Source organism: Schistocerca piceifrons, chromosome 4 (assembly GCF_021461385.2).
Source record: "Schistocerca piceifrons isolate TAMUIC-IGC-003096 chromosome 4, iqSchPice1.1, whole genome shotgun sequence".
NCBI classification, from domain to species: domain Eukaryota; kingdom Metazoa; phylum Arthropoda; class Insecta; order Orthoptera; family Acrididae; genus Schistocerca; species Schistocerca piceifrons.
Window position 1 is genome coordinate 496,197,804 of NC_060141.1, and position 21,911 is coordinate 496,219,714.

Below are 21,911 nucleotides of genomic sequence, written 5' to 3' on the forward strand. Positions count from 1 at the left end.
TGTAAAGAAACAGTGATTACTTCACATTACGTGTATAACGGAGTGTAGGAACATGTGTAAAGAGGTACTAAATGAAATGTGTTAGACTGTCAGAAGGGCAATGCGTCAAGCCTTTCACGAGTACTACAGCAGAATATTAGCAAATGACCTCTCACATACCGAAAGAAATTCAAGTGATATGAAAGGGCTATCAGTGGAATAAAAGTTAGTATTCAGATATGAGTAGCATAGGACCTGAAATTGAGGATATAAAGGTAAAACCAGAAGTGCCAAACTTCATTTTCAGTTGTTCTGTTACAAATAAAGATACAGGAGTACAAACCCAGTTTAAGATGAGCGATGTAGATGTTAGTGTCAGTCACTGTTGAGAAACAGCTGTTCTCATTAAAATTGAACAATGCCTGTCAGAGTTTATCCAGAATTTACTATTGAATTAGTGCCTCTTTAAAACTCAGTACACTGATAACTGCTCTAATCAAAACTGTGCCCAGTGGTAAAAAAAAAAAAAAAAAAGGTGGTACACAAAACTAAGATATTAATCTGTTGTAGAATTTTAGAACATACACCAAGCTCAAACATAATGAGGTATCTCAAACAAAATTATTTCCTCCATTCCATCCAGCATGAATTTCAGAAAAAAAGTGTCATGCATAACCCAAAATTCACTTTGTCATATGATATTCATAAAACTATGGATGAAGGGTTTCAAGTAGATGACTCTCATGAAGCATTTGATTTGGTGCCACATCAATGCTCATTAATGAAAGTACAATAACATTCGGTGTCAACTGAAATTTGTTACTGGATTCAGCATTTTTTGGTAGGGCAAATGTAGTATGTTATCTTGAATGGAGAATCAACAAAAAATGTAAAAGTAAATTCAGGTGTACTGCAGGGAGGTATTTGGGGAACTTTGCTGTTCATGTTAGGTTTTTAAAATCTTGTAAACGGTATTAATAGTAGCCTTAGACTTTTCGAAGATGATGCAGTTATCTATAATGAATTCTTGTCTGAAAATAGCTGCCAAAATATTCATGTGTGCATGAGGTGTGCTTGCTTGTGTGTATGAGTGATGTATGTCTCCCTTTTACTGATGAAGACTGTGACCGAAAGCTTTATGTAAGTGCTTTTTAATTGTGCCTGTCTACAACGTGTCTTCTTTACGGTAAGTAGCAATCTATCTTTTCCTACATTGTTGATATTCCCATCTGGAGTTTCCATTGTTTGGTTTTGCCAAAATACTCAGCCAGAGATTGGTAAGATTACAGAGTGATATAAAATTGGCAGCTTCAGAAACGTTAAACTGTGCTCTGAACAAAAAAGAACAATAACAAACAAAAAAAGGACATTACAATATTATGAAAAGGAAAGTTGCCACTCACCATATAGCAGAGATACTGAGTCACAGATAGGCACAACAAAAAGACTGTCACAGATAAAGCTTTCAGCCAGTAAGGTCTTCATAAAAAATAGACCACACACAGACTCACACTCACACACGCACTCTCACTCACTCACTCACGCAAATACAACTCACACACAACTGTAGTCTCAGGCAACTGAAGCCACACTCAAGTGTGACTTCATGGCACTTTATTTGTGACAGTCTTTTTATTGCACCTATCTATGACTCAGCATCTCCACTATATGGTAAGTGGCAACTTTCCTTTTCATAATATTGTCGCAGAAGAAGCGAAGTTTATGATACTAAACTGTTGAATGGAGAGTTGTGAGTTCAAAACTCACCTGGACTGTACCATTTTAATTTCTATATTCGGTTTGAGTACATTCTAGAAGTATCCACAAATGTCAAGAATCATTGTACTGGAATGTTCTGTAGCTGTATATACACTGTATGTGTTCTGGCTGGAGGCAGTTCGCTCTGCGCTCTTATATGTGCAAGCGCTGAATAAACCTTCATTTAGTGAAGTTAGTGTTGGTTATTCATCTAAGTACACCTTCTTCTACGTGACATTTTTCTGGTGGAGACGCTGGGTATTGGAACTTGTGATAGCACACATTATCAACGACACACTGGTTCCCATCAGGCCATCACAGAGCCGCCGTTTACGTCTCAAGAAACCTGAGTTCGAGCCATATTCAACAGCTTGCAATCTGCCGGACACAAAACAAGAAGACGACATTATGATGACAGAAGCTGTGTGCCACCACAAGAGAAATCTTTCCGGATTCTCTGGTGACGATGGCCAAGATCCAAATGAGTGGCTGAAGGTATATGAGCGTATTTGCCAGATTTAACAAATGGGATGACACCACATGTTTGGCTAATGTATTTTTCTACTTGGACGGCACTGCCAAGCAATGGTATGAAAACAAGGAGCAGAAGATTACAAGCTGGGAAGTATTCCAGGTGAGCTGCGCAAGTATGCCAGCGACACACGACGACAGAACTGCAAGGCTGAAGATAAATTAAAGTGCAGGGCACAGCGGCCAGGAAAAACTGCTGCATTCTACATTCAAGATGTCTTGGAGCTGTTTAAAATAGTGGATCCTAGAATGAAGGAGGAAGATAAGGTTGCACATCTCATGAAAGGTGTTGCTGAGGACATGTATCAAGCCCTACTCCTGAAGGGGGTTTCGACAGCAGACGACTTCATAAAATGGTGCCAGTATACCGAGACAATACATCAAAAAATAATTACACGCAAGAAGTTTGAGCGGCTTCCAAACGTCGTATCGATGTCTGTGATGGAGGAAGCAACTGATTAGCCGGCCGATGTGGCTGTGCGGTTCTAGGCGCTTCAGTTTGGATCCGTGTGACCGCTACGGTCGCAGGTTCGCATCCTGCCTCGGGCATGTATGTGTGTGATGTCCTTAGGTTAGTTAGGTTTAAGTAGTTCTAAGTTATAGGGGACTGATGACCACAGATGTTAAGTCCCATAGTGCTCAGAGCCATTTGAACCATTTGAAGCAACTGATTTCACAAGTGTTCTTCGTCAGATAGTGAGAAAGGAAGTTCAGAAGGCACTTGGATTGCACGGTGAGAAAAAAACCGAGACGCTTCAAGTGGTCATAAGGGAGGAATTGGAACAGACATTGAACCCAATCTTTCGTCCTTCATTTTCCTGTAAAACGGTGAAAAAGTTGAGACCCAGGCGGAGTTACATTCCTACAATGCCGCACAAGGAACCTGTTTGGGCACCAAGGAATACTGACGTCTGGAGGACCCAAGGCAACCAACCAGTATGTTTCCACTGCAGATGTCCGGAGCATGTGGAGCTCTGTTGTCGAGAAAGGTGGCAGATATTTGATGACGCCTTTGCCAGAAGACAGCAGCCTGATCTTAGCTGATGCCAACTCCGGGACGACGAAGATGAACAAGATGATGTAGGTGCAGGACGACGTAGGTCACCATCGCCACAAGCTAGCCAATGGAGAAGATGCTCTCCAACACACTGATCAAGGTCTCCGTCACCGTTTAGAAGCTCCAGGCAATTACATAGCCACTGCAACCAGGAAAACTAAAGAGTGCGACCTTCCTTGGAGGTGACGCCGCCGAAGAGAAAAATCCTCTGCCATCGATCAATACAAAAATGATAGGAAACTACATTGATATCCTGATGGATGGCCAACCAGCCCAAGCTCTTGTGGACTCTGGAGCATCATATTCATTCATTTCAGAGAAGTACCATCACCAGTTGCAGAAAACTGTATTCATCAACACCTCTGCTGAAGGTGGCTAACGGGAAATATGTAAAACCTACCGGAAGATGTACCATTCGTGTGAGTATAAGTGGCCATACACAGCTCTTGGAACTCATCATCCTACAGAAGTGTAGCCTTGACGTCATTCTCGGATGGGACTTTTTGAAAGCTTCTCAGGCAGTTATAGATTGTGGTCACTCGAAGATTGTGCTAGACGAGATGAGATACTGTGGACAGGAAGATGTGCATCTGAGTTTGTGGAGACTATGTGTGCTGGATGAAGTGATCATTTATGCATGCCATGCATCATCCCATGGATCTTGTAGTGGAATGTAAGAGAAGCATACTACTGAAGAATAACTTGGTCATCCCAGCCTGTCATCTCGTTTAAGAACGGATACGGTGCATTGTGGATAGTTAACTGTCGCCGAGAACGGCAGATCCTTCCAAGACACATGTGTGTAGCAAACGCTAAGCTGTTAATTGAAGAACAGCTGAGCGTCATAGAAACCTCCTGTGCTGAGTCTGTTGGCGAAATTAGTGCTACCACTATGAGACAAGATCTTCTAGCTCGACTATCACCAGATCTCACTAAGGAACAACAGAAGAAGCTACTTGCTATTCTTCATGAGTTCCCTGAATGCTTCAATCCACAGGTGAAAAGCAAATTAGACAAATCGACGGTGAAGTACCGGATTAGCACTGGAGACCATCAACCAATAAGCCAGAGAGCATACCGTGTGTCAGCAACGGAACGTCGAATAATTCGCAATGAGGTAGAGAAAATGATGAAGAATGAGATCATTCAGCCTTTGCAGAGCCCATGATCATCACCAGTGGTCCTTGTCAGGAAGAAGGATGGCAGTTGGTGCTTTTGTGTTGATTACAGGAAGTTTGATGAGATAACGAAGAATGACATTTACCCTCTTCCACGAATTGACGATACACTAGATTGTCTGAAGGGGGCTAAGTTTTTCTCAATCATGGACATGTACTCTGGATACTGGCAGATCGAAGTAGATGAGGCTGATCATGAGAAAACTGTATTCATCACCACTGGGGGCCTGTATGAGTTTAAGGTAATGCCGTTTTGTTTGTGTAATGCACCAGCAGCTTTTGAACAGATGATGGATAATCTTCTAGGTCACCTGAAGTGGACAATGTGTCTTTGTTATTTAGAGGACATTATAGTGTTCTCAGAGACATTTGATGAACATATAAAAAGACTGAGGGCAGTTCTTCAGTGTCTCTAACAAGGCAGACTGAAACTTAATCCAAGAAAGTGTCTCTTTGGAGCAAAAGATATCAAAATACTTCGACACCTTGTGTCAAACGAAGGTGTGGGGCCAGACCCAAAAAGGTGAGACCTATAATGGAATTTCCTATTCCTAAAAGTATTGCTGTTTGAAGTTTCCTTGGATTATGTTCTTATTACCATCGTTTTATCAAAGACTTTTGTATCAAAGCCAGGCCACTGCAAGAGTTGTTAAAAGCCGATGCTAAATTTATCTGGGGTGGTGCTCAACAAGATTTTTTCGATGTGCTGCAAAAAGCTCTGACGACTGACCCTGTACTTGGTCTGTATGATGGAGAGCACCTACAGAACTACACACAGATGTCAGTGGGTATGGGCTCGGTGCTGTTCTGGTGCAAATTTTGGATGGAAAAGAGAAGGTTATAGCCTATGCTTCCAGGACACTTACAGAATCTGAGAGAAACTACTCAACTACAGAAAGAGAATGTCTTGCTGTGACCCCCCCTGCGGCTCTGGGGGTTAGAATAGGCCCAAGGTATTCCTGCCTGTCGTACGAGGCAACTAAAAGAAGCTTCACACGTTCCGACCTTTTTGTGACGGTCCTTGTAGGGTTTGACCTCCATTCTTCAAAATTTTCCCGAAGAGCGAACCAATTGGGGAAGGCTGCCTTACAAGGTACATCGTGTGCAGCGTGCATTGAGATCTTTAGCCCACTTTCTCATTGTCGCATTGCAGTCTTGCCCATTCTCCATCTCTTAGGCGAGGACACCTTCCTGGTTGCATTTTCCAGCATACACTATGCAGTGTCGATTTCTGCATTGACGATGACCATGGACTTCTTTGCATCTGATATGCAGCACGGTAGCCATTCCTTGTGGTGCGGCTGCCATGTACCCTGTTGGTTGTAGCCCCCAGACCACAAAGAGATCACTCTGTGATGCCTGCGCCATTAACTCCACATGGGGAGGGCCCCAGGTCGGAGTGGATAGCATCAGGGCGGATGACACGCGATGAACAGTAGTCCATCATCTCTTGCTGGTGGTGAAGCACCAGCAGTCTCTAAGCAATCATGAGCTCAATTCAGTCCACAGAAGTACGACCCCAAATCGTTCCCCTCCCTGGCCACACCATGGCTAAGGATGGCAGCGGATTTTATTCGCCCCGGTACCTTGTATGTTTGAGAGCTGATGGGGAATCTTTCATGACGATGAAGCCACAGTTTTTTGTTGAGCATTTAGGGGAAAAGTTCGGGGAGTTGGAGAGCTTGTCCAAAATGAGATCTGGGTCAGTCTTGATCAAAACAGCATCCTCTGCCCAGTCTCGGGAGTTACTCGCTTGTGACAAGCTGGGGGATGTTTCTGTAAACATCACGCCCCATAGAGACCTTCTTTTGCAGCCTGCTGATGAGCTGCACACCAATTTAGAGTGGCAAGGTGTACATTTCGTCCTGCCTGTCCACCAGGGTCCGAAGGATAATCAGGTGGCCACCGATGCCTTCAGCTTGGCCTTTGAGGGTGATACATTGCCTGAGAAGGTTAAGGTGATGGTCTACCGGTGTGTTGTAAAGTCCTATATCCCTCTCCCGATGCGGTGCTTTAAGTGCTGAAAGTTCGGCCATATATCTTCCCGCTGTACTTCCAGTGTCACATACCGAGATTTCAGACACCCATCACATCCCAATACTCCATGTGTCCCACCTCCTATCTGTGTCAACTGTGGAGAGCACCATTTGCCTTGCTCGCCTGGCTGCAATATTCTCCAGAAAGAAAGGAAAATCATGGAGTACAAGACCCTGATCAGACTGTCCTACACTGAGGCTAAGAGAAAATATGAACGCCTGCATCCTGTGTGTATCACATCATCTTACACCGCTGCTACAACAGTTCTGGCACAATCAGCTCCGCCAACCCAGGTCACCTCTCAGAGCTAGAAGACTACACCTGCCCCCTTGATGGTGGGGGGCATTTCCCTCCCTGATGCTCCTGCACCACCTACTTTGGGAGCAACCCCCCCCCCCCCCCCCCCCCCACCACCCAACCATCGGGGACGTCTGTCCCCACTTCTAAGCCGGAGAAGCATAAAGCATAAATCTTCTTCAGCTTCTTTCGCTAGAAAGGTGTCCCTTGGATCACACCCTTCCCAGGTTTCTTCTAGTGGGAAAGACAACACCTGCTAAGTGGCCGAAGAGCCCAAAAGCAGCTGGTCTTAGGGCTTCACACTCATCCTCAGTCCCGGAGAATGAGCCAGTGAAGTCCTCCAAGACACAGAAACCCAAGGAGCAGCGAGAGAAATCCAAAAAGAAATCCCCTAAGACCAAAGAAATTGCGGTGGCACCCACACCACTGCTACCTACAAGCTCTGCGGCTGAGGATGGCGTGGAGATTTTGGCACCCGCTTACGACCTAGATCTCACCAGACCCTCAGACACAATAGATATAAACTGCTCAGGCATGAAATTGGTGGCAGCAGGTGATCCTGAGGCGTAAACTGCCTCATTGAATGTTCCATGCCTTCCCAGTCTCACGATGTCATCCTCTAGTGGAATTGCGGCAGTTTTTTCCACCGCCTGGCCGAGCTGTGGCAAATGTTAAGCTTTACACGTGCTATTTGCATTGCCCTCCAGGAAACCTGGTTTCCTAGCAATGCAGACCCCTGCCCTCTGCGGCTATGAGGGATATTACAGGAACTGTAGTGACTATAATAAAGTGTCAGGTGGAGTTTGCGTTTATATCCTAAACTCGGTCTGTAGTGACACTGTTCCCCTTCAAACCCCTCTTGAAGCTGTTGCTGTCAGAATAAGTACAACCCAGGAAATAACTATCTGCAATGTATATCTTTCTCCAGATGGTGCAGTACCCCTGAATGTATTAGCTGCACTGATTGATCAACTCCGTAAACCTTTCCTACTTCTTGGAGATTTAGTGCCCATAACCCCTTGTGGGGTGGTACCATGCTTACTGGCCGAGGCAGAGATGTCGAAACTTTACTGTCGCAATTCGACCTCTGCCTCTTAAATACTGCGGCTGCCACACATTTCAGTGTGGCTCATGGTAGTTACTCGGCCACTGATTTATCCATTAGCAGCCGAGAATTTCTCCCATCTATCCAATGGAGAGCACATGACAACCTGTGTGGTAGTCACTGTCACTGCTCCAGCATCAGGCTCACGGATGCCTGCCCAGATGGGCTTTGAACAAGGTGGACTGGGGAACTTTCACCTCTGCTGTCACCGCTGAATCTCACCCACACGATAACATCGATGTGATGGTTGAGCAGGTGACTAGCTCAGTTGTTTCTGCTGCAGAAAATGCGATCCCTCTCTCTGTCCCTCTCTCAGTCCCATGGTGGTCACCGGAAGTCGCTGAAGCAATTAAGGAGTGTCAGCGAGCTCTACAGTGGCATAAGCGGCACCCTTCCCTGGAGCATCTCATAGCCTTTAAATGCCTCCATGCCCATGCTCGCTACCTTATCAAACAACGGAAGGGGGAGTGTTTGGAGATGTACGTCTCCATCATTGGATGCCACACAGCATCTTCCCAAGTCTGGGCAAAGTTCAAACATCTTTCCGGGTACCAGGCCCCAACAGCTGTCCCTGATGTTACCATAAATGGCAAGTTATGTACCAACGCAAACGCAATTGCCGAGAACTTTGCTCGAGCTTCTGCGTCGGAGAATTACCCCCCAGCCCTTCGCTTATTCAAATGGCCGCTGGAACGGAATGTCCTCTCATTCACTACACGCTGCAGTGAATCCTATAATGCCCCATTTACAGAGTGGGAGCTCCTCAGTGCCCTTGCACATTGCCCCAACACAGCTCCTGGGCCTGATCGCATCCACAGCCAGATGATAACGTTGTGTGGTGAATTATTGCCACACGTGTTTCTTTGTTTGTGAGAAGCCATGAGGAACTTTGGACCAAAGGTACAGAACACTGTTGACAAATTAACGAAAGATCTTCTGAATGTCATCCTAACGAGTTCAAAATCCGGGAAACTTATCACGCAATTATATTGTTCATTTTTATCTAACGTCATGCTTCCCTACGTGAAGAAAGAAAAATTCTTATTAATAATAGATTCCTGGGGGGTCAGACGAAAACTGGTTTGTGCAACGAAATTTTCACCAATGACGAAGGACTTGGAACATGTACGGTTAAAGTCGTACCTCCGAAATGCATGCCAGTTTGCCAGCCATGCAACGTTTCTTTCTATCGGTAAGTTGTTGTTGTGGTCTTCAGTCCTGAGACTGGTTTGATGCAGCTCTCCATGCTACTCTATCCTGTGCAAGCTGCTTCATCTCCCAGTACCTACTGCAGCCAACATCCTTCTGAATCTGCTTAGTGTATTCATGTCTTGGTCTCCCTCTACGATTTTTACCCTTCACACTGCTCTCCAGTACTAAATTGGTGATCCCTTGATGCCTGAGAACATGTCCTAGCAACCGATCCCTTCTTCTAGTCAAGTTGTGCCAACCAACTCCTCCTCTCCCCAATTATATTCAATACCTCCTCATTAGTTATGTGATCTACCCATCTAATCTTCCAAACTACTTATTGTCCATGTTTCACTTCCATACATGGCTACACTCCATACAAATCCTTTCAGAAACAACTTCCTGACACTTAACCAATACTCGATGTTAACAAATTTCTCTTCTTCAGAAATGCTTTCCTTGCCATTGCCAGTATACATTTTATATCTTCTCTACTTTGACCATCATCAGTTATTTTGCTCCCCAAATAGCAAAACTCCTTTACTGCTTTAAGTGTGTCATTTCCTAATCTAATACTAACAAAGAGATAGAGGGGCTGGCCAGTACTTACCTCAGCTCAGTACAGCCGATAGATACACATAAAACAGAACTGAAAATTTACATTCCTAGCTTTCGGAACTTTGTTCCTTCATCAGGGAGGAGAGAGGGGAAAAAAAGGGAAGAAGGGAAAGTGGATTCAGTTACTCACAACCCAGGTTATGAAGCAACAGGGAAAGGTAAACAGGGAGGGTAGCAAGGATGGAGGCATGGTTGTCAGAGGGAAGCCAAAGATATTCTACTGTAAGTACTGTGCCAGCTTCAAACCAAAGAGGATGCATACAGAAGTAAAGTATAAAGATAAACACAACTATGTAGGATGAAAAGATGCGTGAATGGCTAAAGAGGAAAGGGAAAGAGGAGAAGACTGAAGAGTGAATGGGAGTGAGGTTGTTTAACGTAGGTTCAGTCCAGGGGGATGGCGGGATGAAAGGATGTGTTGGAGTGCAAGTTCCCATCTCCGCAGTTCAGAGGGACTGGTGTTGGGTGGGAGAAGCCAAATGGCACATACGGTGTAGCAAGTTCCTAGGTCCCTAGAATTATGCTGGAGGGCATGCTCCGCTACTGGGTATTGGGCATCTCCTAGGCGGACAGTTCGTCTGTGTCCGTTCATTCGCTCAGCCAGTTTGGTTGTTGTCATGCCGATGTAAAAGGCTGTGCAGTGCAGGCACGTCAGTTGATAAATGACATGTGTAGTTTCACATGTAGCCCTGCCTTGAATTGTGTATGTTTTACCAGTAGCGGGGCTGGAGTAGGTGGTTGTGGGCGGATGCATGGGGCAGGTTTTGCAGCGGGGTCGGTTACAGGGGTAGGAACCGCTGGGTAGAGAAGGTAGTCTGGGAATATTGTAGGGTTTAACAAGGATGTTACGGAGGTTAGGGGGGGCGACGAAAGGCAACTCTGGGTGGTGTGGGGAGAATTTTGTCAAGGGATGATCTCATTTCAGGGGTTGACTTGAGAAAGTCATATCCCTGGCGGAGTAATTTGTTGATGTTTTCGAGGCCAGGATAATACTGGGTGACAAGGGGGATGCTTCTGTGTGGTCTGGGGGTAGGAACATTGTTGTTTTCCCCTCTCTCCTCCCTGATGAAGGAACAAAGTTCCGAAAGCTAGGAATGTAAATTTTCAGTTCTGTTTTATGTGTATCTATCGGCTGTACTGAGCTGAGGTAAGTACTGGCCAGCCCCTCTATCTCTTTGTTAGTATTTGTTTCACATCTTATATGAGATTTTCCATTAATCATTTAGATTTCCTAATCTAATTCCCTCAACATCACCCGAGTTAACTTGACTACTTTCCATTATCCTCATTTTGCTTTTGTTGATGTTCATCTTATATCCTCCTTTCAAGACACTGACCATTCCATTCAACTGCTGTTCCAAGTCCTTTACTGTGTCTGACAGAATTACAATGTCATCGGCAAACCTCAAAGTTTTTATTTCTTCTCCACAGATTTTAATACCTACACCGAATTTTTCTTTTGTTTCCTTTACTGCTTGCTCAATATACAGATTGAATAACATCGGAGAGAGGCGACAACCCTGTCTCATTCCCTTCCCAACCACTGCTTCCCTTTCATGTCCCTTGACTCTTGTAACTGCCATCTGGTTTCTGTACAAATTGTAAATAGCCTTTTGCTCCCTGTATTTTACCCCTGCCACATTCAGAATTTGAAAGAGAGTATTCCAATCAACATTGTCAAAAGCTTTCTCTAAGTCTACAAATGCGAGAATCGTAGGTTTGCCTTTTCTGAATCTAGCTTCTAAGATAAGCTTAGGGTCAGTAATGCCTCACGTGTTCCAATTTTTTACGGAATCCAAACTGATCTTCCCTGAGGTCGGCTTCTACCAGTTTTTCCATTCGTCTGTAAAGAATTCGTGTTAGTATTTTGCAGCTGTGACTTATTAAACTGATAGTTCGGTAATTTTCACATCTGTCATCACCTGCTTTCTTCGGGATTGGAATTATTATATTCTTCTTGAAGTCTGAGGGTATTTCGCCTGTTTCATAAATTTTGCTCACCAGATGGTAGAGTTTTGTCATGACTGGCTCTCCCAGGGCCGTCAGTAGTTCTAATGGAATGTTGTCTACTCCTGGGGCCTTGTTTCGACTCAGGTCGATCAGGTGATCTGTCAAATTCTTCACGCAGTATCATATCTCCCATTTCACCTTCATCCACATCGTCTTCCATTTCCATAACATTGCCCTCAAGTACATCGCCCTTGTATAGACCCTCTATATACTCCTTCCACCTTTCTGCTTTCCCTTCTTTGCTTAGAACTGGGTTTCCATCTGAGCTCTTTATATTCATACAAGTGGTTCTCTTTTCTCCAAAGGTCTCTTTAATTTTCCTGTAGGCAGTACGTATCTTACCCCTAGTGAGATAAGCCTTTACATCTTTACATTTTTCCTCTAGCCATCCCTGCTTAACCCTTTTGCACTTCCTGTCGATCTCATTTTTGAGACGTTTGTATTCCTTTTTGCCTGCTTCATTTACTGCATTTTTATATTTTCTCCTTTCATCAACTAAATTCAATATTTCTTCTGTTACCCAAGGATTTCTACTAGCCCTCATCTTTTTACCTACTTAATCCTCTGCTGCCTTCACTATTTCATACCTCAAAGCTACCCATTCTTGTTCTACTGTATTTCTTTCCCCCATTCCTGTCAATCGTTCCCATGTGCTCTCTCTGAAACTCTGTACAACCTCTGGTTTAGTCAGTTTATTCAGGTCCCATCTCCTTAAATTCCCAACTTTTTGCAGTTTCATCAGTTTTAATCTACTGTTCATAATAAATAGATTATGGTCCGAGTCCACATCTGCCCCTGTAAATGTCTTACAATTTAAAACCTGGTTCCTAAATCTCTGTCTTACCATTATGTAATCTGTCTGAAACCTGTCAGTGTCTCCAGGCTTCTTCCATGTATACAACCCTCTTTTATGATTCTCCAACCAAGTGTTAGCTATGATTAAGTTATGCTCTGTGCAAAATTCTACTAGGCTGCTTCCTTTTTCATTTCTTCCCCCCAATCCATATTCACCTACTACGTTTCCTTCTCTTCCTTTTCCTACTATCGAATTCCAGTCACCCATGACTATTAAATTTTCATCTCCCTTCACTATCTGAATAATTTCTTTTATCTCCTCATACATTTCCTCAATTTCTTCGTCATCTGCAGAGCTAGTTGGCATATAAACTTGTACTACTGTAGTAGGCGTGGGCTTCGTGTCTATCTTGGCCACAATAATGCGTTCACTATGCTGTTTGTAGTAGCTTACCCGCACTCCTATTTTTTTATTCATTATTTAACCTACTCCTGCATTACCCCTATTTGATTTTGTATTTATAACCCTGTATTCACCTGACCAAAAGTCTTGTTCCTCCCGCCATCGAACTTCACTAATTCCCACTATATCTAACTTTAACCTATCCATTTTCCTTTTTAAATTTTCTAACCTACCTGCCCGATTAAGGGATCTGACATTCCACGCTCTGATCCATAGAACGCCAGTTTTGTTTCTCCTGATAACGACTTCCTCTTGAGTAGTCCCCACCCGGAGATCCGAATGGGGGACTATTTTACCTCAGGAAAATTTTACCCAAGAGGACGCCATCTTCATTTAACCATACAGTAAAGCTGCATGCCCTCGGGAAAAATTACGGCTGTAGTTTACCCTTGCTTTCAGCCGTTCACAGCACCAGCACAGCAAAGCTGTTTTGATTAGTGTTACTAGGCCAGATCAGTCAATCAACCAGACTGTTGCCCCTGCAACTACTGAAAAGGCTGCTGCCTCTCTTCAGGAACCACACTTTTGTCTGGCCTCTCAAAAATACCCCTCTGTTGTGGTTGCACCTACAGTACAGCTATATTTATCACTGAGGCACGCAAGTCTCCCCACCAACGGCAAGGTCAATGGTTCTTGGAATACACTGGATACTGCATAACCAATTATCGGCACTGATCTTTAAGGAAATTCTGCGTTATGCACGGTTTGCCTCCAAATTATCAGATGAAAGAGAGGTTTTTAAAAATGTTAGCAAGGTTTGTTTTTTCATGGAAAACCTCAAAAGACCTTGCGTATGCAGAAACATAGCATTTATTCAATGCAGCTGGTACTGTTTAACTTTGTGTTTTCCATGTTTTTACAAAAATTGCCATCCTGCAACTTGTACTGATAATGTCGAAAGTGACGATTAGTTGTACATCTTTCGAAAGCTTTCTGTGGCGGTGAAAACTTTCAGGTAACAAGTCATTTCGGGCTCCTTCCAGGTATAAGGGATTTCTCAAATCACGGACAAGCAAACATTTCAGTATCACTTTATGCGTTTGGTCGTTTACTAGTCAGTAGTTATGAATATTGTATTATTTGTGATAATATTAATTTGTTGACTGCCAAATAACATTGCAAATTTAATAAAACTTCATCTGAATACACGTATTTTTCCCGTTATATCAATTGTAATATAAATAGTAAAGAATATGACTGTGTTGGGGGAGAAGAAAGAAAAAAATGTGACGAACGGGACTCGATCCAACGACCTACGATTACAGGTCTTGGACGCTAACCACTCGTCTGCTGTCGCTTCGTGATAATAATGGCCACACACAGATACATGTTTGATGACTTTATCGTGCGATTTTCTTAATAAGGCTTGAGAAGTACATGCTACTGCTTACACATTTTGTTGTCCTCATGGAGTACTACAAGTGTACAAAGTTTGCAGTAAATCTGCCTTCCAAATGTCATGGACTCCCCTTGTCAGACACTTGTACTCTGCTGGTGCACAGTAATGACCTCGTGGCACATGGTTTGGTCACATGGCTGGCGTGTTGACAGCTATCACCCAGCTGGTTGGTTGCAACAGATGCACCAAGGATTGCTGATTCCAGTACCCAGTATGTGACATGTGAGCTGGTTATGCGAGTCACACCACAAGCACACAGGGTCAGCAGCTCAGAGGCAGCTGGAATTATTGCAGTTGTATCCAGTGCCTTGGTAGCTGGCTGTGTCATGTGGGTGATGGCAGGAGGCGTGGTGGCACACTCTCCAGTGCTGACAGAGGGCAGATGCCCTGCCTGGGACTTGATCTGCTGCCCCCACTGGGCAGGAGTCAGGCTCACTGATGGAATGGGCCTTGCACCATTGCACCATATCCGTAAGACGGGCTTAGTGGAGGAGGCAGGTATGGTGCTGGAGGCCTGAACTCATAACTGCTGGTGGTTAAAACGTAACCAGCTTTCTTGGCTACAGTCCATATACTTAGACTCTTGGTTATTGGTGATCTTCAGTTTGATATGTAACTCTGCCTCACTACACTTTCTCCATTTGTGGTATTAGTTTGGTCTTTTAAAATATATCAGGTGGTGTGTGCCCAGTTGATCACTTAAATGATGAAACTGGAACAGTCCAGTTACCTTAGAACTTTTTTATTGCACCACAACCTGACAGATTGACAAAGCTTTGGTGTATAAAAGCTGAACAATACTAAACCATTCGGCTACTATCATTTTCACTTATATAGTTTTTAATAATACCAAACTTGTCGTGTACATTTTTTCAATCGGACATTTTAGAGTTTACAATTAAGTTTTCATTGCTTTTACAAAATTGGTTACAAAATTTGGTTTTACGGTACATTGGAATTTATCTGTGACAGTTAGCATGCTGAAATACACTGTCTAGTCACACCAATGTGACCACTTGTCAGAATCCTTTTTTAGTGCACTGATGGGTGATGTGCAAAAAGTGTCAGTGAGATTCTGGGAGGTGCCGAAAGGGATGTAAAGCCATGCTGACTCGAGTGCTATGGACAGCTGCATTAGGTTTCTCGGTTGAGAATCCATGGTGCAAACTGTCTGATCAAGGTTGGCCCAAAGAGCGTTGATTGGGTTTTAATATGGGGAGTTTGGTGTCTAGGGGAGTATGGTAAATTCGTCCTGGTGCTCTTTGAACCACATATGTACACCCCAAGTTATGTGGCATGTAGTGTTGACCTGCTGGTAAATGCTGTTGTGCCAAGGAAAAACAAACTGCATGTAGGAGTGGACATGGCCGCCAAGGAGAGATGCATACTTATATTGATACATTGTGCATTTAAGAATGATGAGCTCATCCAGTGAATTCCATGAAAACATTCTGCAGACCATAATGCTCCTTCCTCTGCCATGTACCCTTCTGATGATTATTGCAGGGTATTTGCTTTCTGTTTCATGGAGCATAGAATGTGATTTATCAGAAAGGGCCACCTTCCGCCATTCAGAGGACATCCAGTTGCGATTTTGGTGTGCAAACTACAGCCTTCGTAGCTGATGAACAGCAGTCAGCATGGGTTCGTTAACCAGGTGCCTGCTGCGAAGGCCGATATGCAGCTATGTTTGCTGAACGGTCATTAAGGAGACACTATTGGTAGCCTTGATTCATCTGCCCAGTCAGTTGATGAACTGTTGCACATCTATTCACCCGTACAAATCTCTATGGCTGTTGTTCCCCCTTGTCAACTGTTGCTTGTGGTGCACCACATTTGCCTTGGAACCAGTCTGGGGTAGCACCGTTTTGTAATGCATGGTACACTTTAAACATGGTGGCATGTGAACAGCTTACTAACTCAGCCACTTCGTAAATGCTTCAACCTGGGCATGAAAGAATTGGTCCATTTCTGCGTTATGACAACAACTGTACTGACATGCTTTATATACCTTACACTGTTGGTGCTGCCACTAGCCTTCTGAGAGTGTTAGTGCCCATTGATATTGAACATAGGCAGTGGCCATATAATGTGACCGAATCACATGTATCCATTCTCATGACAAAATTGCATAAAATACATACTCACAATAATTTCCTAATCATTTTCTTTGCTAAGTTTATTAGTAAATATTTATTTTTAATGTTAACATGAATTGTGCTTCTTAATGATTTAAAAGAGCTCCTTGTCTAGACTGTGAAGGCCCAAGGGGTGTTTAATGACTGTCATGTCATCGTGTTCCTTGCAGCATCATGTGGATGTGGTATGGAGGTGCATATGGTCAGAACAGTGCTCTCCTTGCCATTTTGTAGACTTCCCAGACTGACCGTGGAGCCACTACTAATTAGTCAAGTAGCTCCTGTGTTGGTATCATGTGGCTGAATGTACCATGCACTAAACCTTCCAACAAGAAAAAAATCCTTGGTTATACCGGGGAAACAAACCCAGATACTCTTAATGGCAGCTATCTATGCTGACTATACAGCCATGGTGGCTGGCTCTTAATGGTTTGCTGAATGATAGTTACTATCAGTTTTCTGTGCACGAATTTTGTGAATAGTAGTTTGGACTTTTGTTTACATTGATTTTCACATATTTTCAGTAAGTGAGAGATACCTTTATAAATCAATTATTTTTTGTCCTAATTAGTCTAAAAAGTCATCAAGTGGCTTAGATCCATCATTATAGTAAACCAATAATGTTACAATGTATGCTCATTTATCTTCATAACTTTGTGTAAACTTCTTGATGTAGTATCGGGTTTGTCAAAATGATTGGAACCACAGATTTTGTTTACTGTCATCCTATTCAGCTACTTTACCCCCACCCCCTTGCTACTCCTCCCCTCACCCACAAAGTATCACACATAATAATTATGGACAAGACTTCATCGCAGCATGTATGTACCGGTACAGGGATAGGTCATACAATTATTTTGCTGTCTGTATCTATTTGTGTAGCAGAGTGCTAATAAATGTTAATAATTACTTTGTGTTCAATAGACATATTAAATAAAGGACATTTTTCACACACACATACATACATATGGTAACATAGATTACAGAAGCCTGCTTGTTTTTACAAATTCCTTTTCACATGCCCTTTCTCCTCTCCATGGATTCTATTCTATTCAAATGCTTTGTCTTTTTCTGAAATAACAGTCTTCATTATCATTAGTTCAGTGAGAACAACTACTACAGAAAGTTATAATGTTTCAGCCAACTGTTGCATGATTAAGCCTTACAATTTTAAATGTCAAACAATTAAAATTCAAATGATTCAGGTGATTATATTATCAACTAATACAAGTACATACACTGAAGAGCCAAAGAAACTGTTACACCTGCCAAATATCTTGTAGGGCCCTTTCGAGCACGCAGAAGTGCTGCAACACAATGTGGCGTGGACTCGACTAATGTCTGAAGTAGTGCTGGACGGAATTGAGACCATGAATCCTGCAGGGCTGTCCATTAATGCGTAAGAGTACGAGGGGTCGACATCTCTTCTGAACAGCACGTTGTAAAGCATCCCATATATGCTCAATAATATTCATGTCTGGGGAATTTGGTGGCCAGCAGAAGTGTTTAAACACAGAAGAGTTTTCCTGGAGCCACTCTGTTGCAGTTCTAGAAGTGTGGGATGTTGCAGTGTCCTGCTGGAATTGCCCAAGTAGGTCGGAATGCAGAATGGACATGAATGGATGCAGGTGATCAGACAGGATGCTTATGTAAGTGTCTCTTGTCGGAGTCATATCTAGACGTATCAGGGGACCCACATCGCTCCAACTGCACAAACCCCTCACCATTACAGTCTCCATCAGTTTGAGCTGTCTGCTGCTGATATGCAGGGTCCATGGATTCATGAAGTTGTCTCCATACCCGTACATGTCCATCCTCTCAGAACAATTTGAAACAAGACTCGTCTGACCAGGCAACAAGTTTCCAATCATCAACAGTCCAATGTCGCTGTTGACGGGCCCAGATGATGCATAAAGCTTTGTGTTGTGCAGTCATCAAGGGTACAGGGATGGGCCTTCAGCTCCGAAAGCCCATATTGATGATGTTTCATTGAATGGTTTGCACACTGACACTTGTTGATGACCCAACATTGAAATCTGCAGCAGTTTGTGGAAGAATTGAACTTATGTCACATTGAAAGATTCCCTTCAGTCATCGTTGGTCCTGTTCTTGCAGGATCTTTTTCTGGCCACAGCGATGTCAAAGATAGGATGTTTTACTGGATTGCTGACATTCATGGTACACTCATGAAATGGTCGTATGAGAAATCCCCACTTCATCGCTACCTCAGAGATGCTGTTTCCCATTGCTCATGTTCCGACTACACCACCACATTCAAGCGCACTTAAATCTCTCTAAACTGCCATTTTAGCATCAGTAACTGATCTAACAACTGTGCCAGACACTTGTTGTCGTAAATAAGTGTTGCCGATCACAGCACCTATTCTGCCTGGTTACATATCTCTGTATTTGAATAGGCATGCCTATACCAGTTTCTTTTGTGCTTCAGTGTAGTAAAACTTAGATGTACTCACAGATTCGTAATGTGAGGGTGACCCACAAAGTAAGATCCGTTTCTATTTCTATCCGCGGCTGCGCTACGATCGCAGTTCTGAGCATGCGTGGCAGCTACTCTGACTCAAGGAGAAGACATGTACATCATTTTTAGATCGCTGCTGCTGGCGTGTGCTTTGTAGTGCTTCTTTATCATGTCAGCCATAATTGAAAATGCCGCCGTAGTGAAATCAGATCTGTGATTTGTTTTCTAAATGCAAAGAAAGTTAAACCAAAGGAAATTCATTGGCAAATCTGCGAGGCTTACGGACAAAATGAGTTAGTGATTCAATGGTTAGAAGATGGGTCAGACTGTTCAATCAAGGACGTGATCAAGTGCATGCCGAAGAACGAAGTGGATGCCCATCTGTGGTTACTGATGAACTGGTTCACACAATTGAAGAGAAGGTTAAGCACAATAGTTAAGTTTACACTTGGTGCCTTTGCTATGGGAGTTCTGCAAATCTCACTATCACTAATTCATGAAATTGTTACTGGAAAACTGAAATTTCGAAAACTTTGCTCACGTTGGGTACCCATAATTCTTACTGAACAACACAAAAAACAACGGATGGGCAGTGCACTTCAGTTTTTGACACGCTACAATGAAGAAGGCGATGGTTTTCTTTCTCATATAGTCAATGGGGGACGAAACTTGGATATCGTATGACACCCCTTACACAAAACAGCAATCAGTGGAATGGAGGCGCACTTCATCCCCAACGAAGGCTAAGCCTAAGCAAATCTTGACACCTCGAAAAGTCATATGCACCATTGTTTGGGACAGGAAAGGCATTTTGCTCATTGATTTCTTACCATGAGGCTCCCAGGGGCTCAGTATTCATTTGCTGAGTACGGGCTTGGCAACCCCGTGGTCCTGAGCTGGGGACTGGTCAGCGCCGCCAGTCTCCTGTCACCGTAACCCACGGACATGCGTCAGCGACCACCATACGGCACGGCGGTGGAATGTTGTGTGCTGCGGGGTATGGTAATCTTGGCTTGACCACCTGGATTGCGAGGAAGGCCAACCTCTATAAAAACCCCTCTATCTTACAGTGTGCTCCGCGCCTATAAGATGCATGGCTGTTGGGGTGGAACAGTCGCAAGCGGGCAACCTCTGGGGCACCTGCCGCACCCCAGTTGTATAAGGCTTACTCAGGCACGCGGGGCTCTGTCTGAGTGGACCTTTAGTTCCCTAGCTGCTCGTGGGACCGCAGTGGACCCTTCGACCTTTACATTTCCCCCTACCAGTGGATTGGGTGGGCCACTGGTAGGAAAACACACCCCATCGAAAAAGTGACTTCGTGCTACGAGTCCTCCAGCACCTGGTGTTGCTAGAGATTTATCAGACTGTCGTAACAGAACACATGCTGGTAATCAGAATGTGTTTTTGATTGTTAAACGGAAGGAGGGTAGCTTTGAGAGGGTTTCTCCCTTTTACATCCACAAGGGTCTTGAGGGAATTGCAGGAACACTGAAATCTGTGAAGCGACTGCGCAATGGGACTCTGTTAGTTGAGACTTCTAGTTCCCGTCAAGTCGCTTCTCTTCGGAAAGCAACCTGTCTCGGAGAGTACGCTATCGAGACCGAGCTCCACTCTACTTTGAACTATAGTAAGGGTGTTGTGACATGTAGGGACTTGGTGGATATCCCCACAGATGAGTTAAAATCTGAGTGGGCTGACGTGGGTATTGTTGACATGCAGCATATTATGAAACGAGTCGATGGGGACCTAGTCAAATCCGACTCGTTTATTCTCACGTTCAGTTGCCCGAGACTCCCAGAGCATGTTAAAGCGGGGTTCTTACATTTGCCAGTACGGCCATATTTCCCCAACCCAATGTGCTATTTTAAATGTCAGCGCTTTGGGCATACTACGTTGGGGTGCAATGGGATAGCCACTTGTGGTAAATGTGGTCAGCCTGCCCATGAAGGAGCCGATCGTTCATCGCCTGTGAAGTGCGTGAATTGCTCTGGGAGTCACCCTGTCTGGAGCCGGGTCTGCCCCATCTATCTCGAAGAACGGAAGATACAGGAGATTAAAACATCTATGCGTATCCCATATGGTGAGGCCAAGAAGCTCTTTAAGGCCATGCAGCCTCCTGTATTTACAACATCTTTCGCTTCCGCTCTGAAAAAACTGGTACAGTTGGCCACTGTTGCTACGCAAACGGAGGTTGCTAGTGTTAGCACTAATACCTGCGTTTGCCAGTGCACTTGTGCTGCTGCGGTTGTTTTGAAACCTGCAACTCTCCCCGCAACGTCGGACAAGGCCGTGGTTGATGACATTGGGGTACTTCCTGCCTCTCCCCATATGGCGCCTTCTGCCCAGGTGAGTAAAGCTCCAACTGTTGACAAGGCTCTGCATTCTAAGCCCCCCAAGACAAAGACGCCGAAGGTGAAGGTTTTGCCACCTGAGGAGACTAGTCAGGGTCGGTCCGATGACGAGGCCATCGTACTGTCTGACATCTCCCTTGGGTCATCATCGGAGCTGATGACCGAGCGAGGTGGCGCAGTGGTTAGACACTGGACTCGCATTCGGGAGGACAACGGTTCAATCCCGCATCCGGCCATCCTGATTTAGGTTTTCTGTGATTTCCCTAAATCACTCCAGGCAAATGCCGGGATGGTTCCTCTGAAAGGGCACGGCCGACTTCCTTCCCCATCCTTCCCTAATCCGATGAGACCGATGACCATGCTGTCTGGTCTCCTTCCCCAAAAACAGCCAACAACAACCGGAGCTGATGGATGTTGATGTCGACCGTGGGCGATCTTCTCACCCCAGGAATAAATTTCCGGCCAGTACGGGCTCTCCTCCAAAGCACAGAGGGATGGTGAAAGTTCAGCCACCCTGATCACTGG

General features: G+C 44.2%; 1 protein-coding gene across 5 annotated transcripts in view; it reads left to right on the forward strand.

The window, feature by feature from the left end:
- Positions 1 to 21,911, forward strand: part of LOC124795103 — a 357,029-nt gene that overhangs the window by 102,375 nt on the left and 232,743 nt on the right. The gene's annotated exons all lie outside the window — the stretch shown is intronic.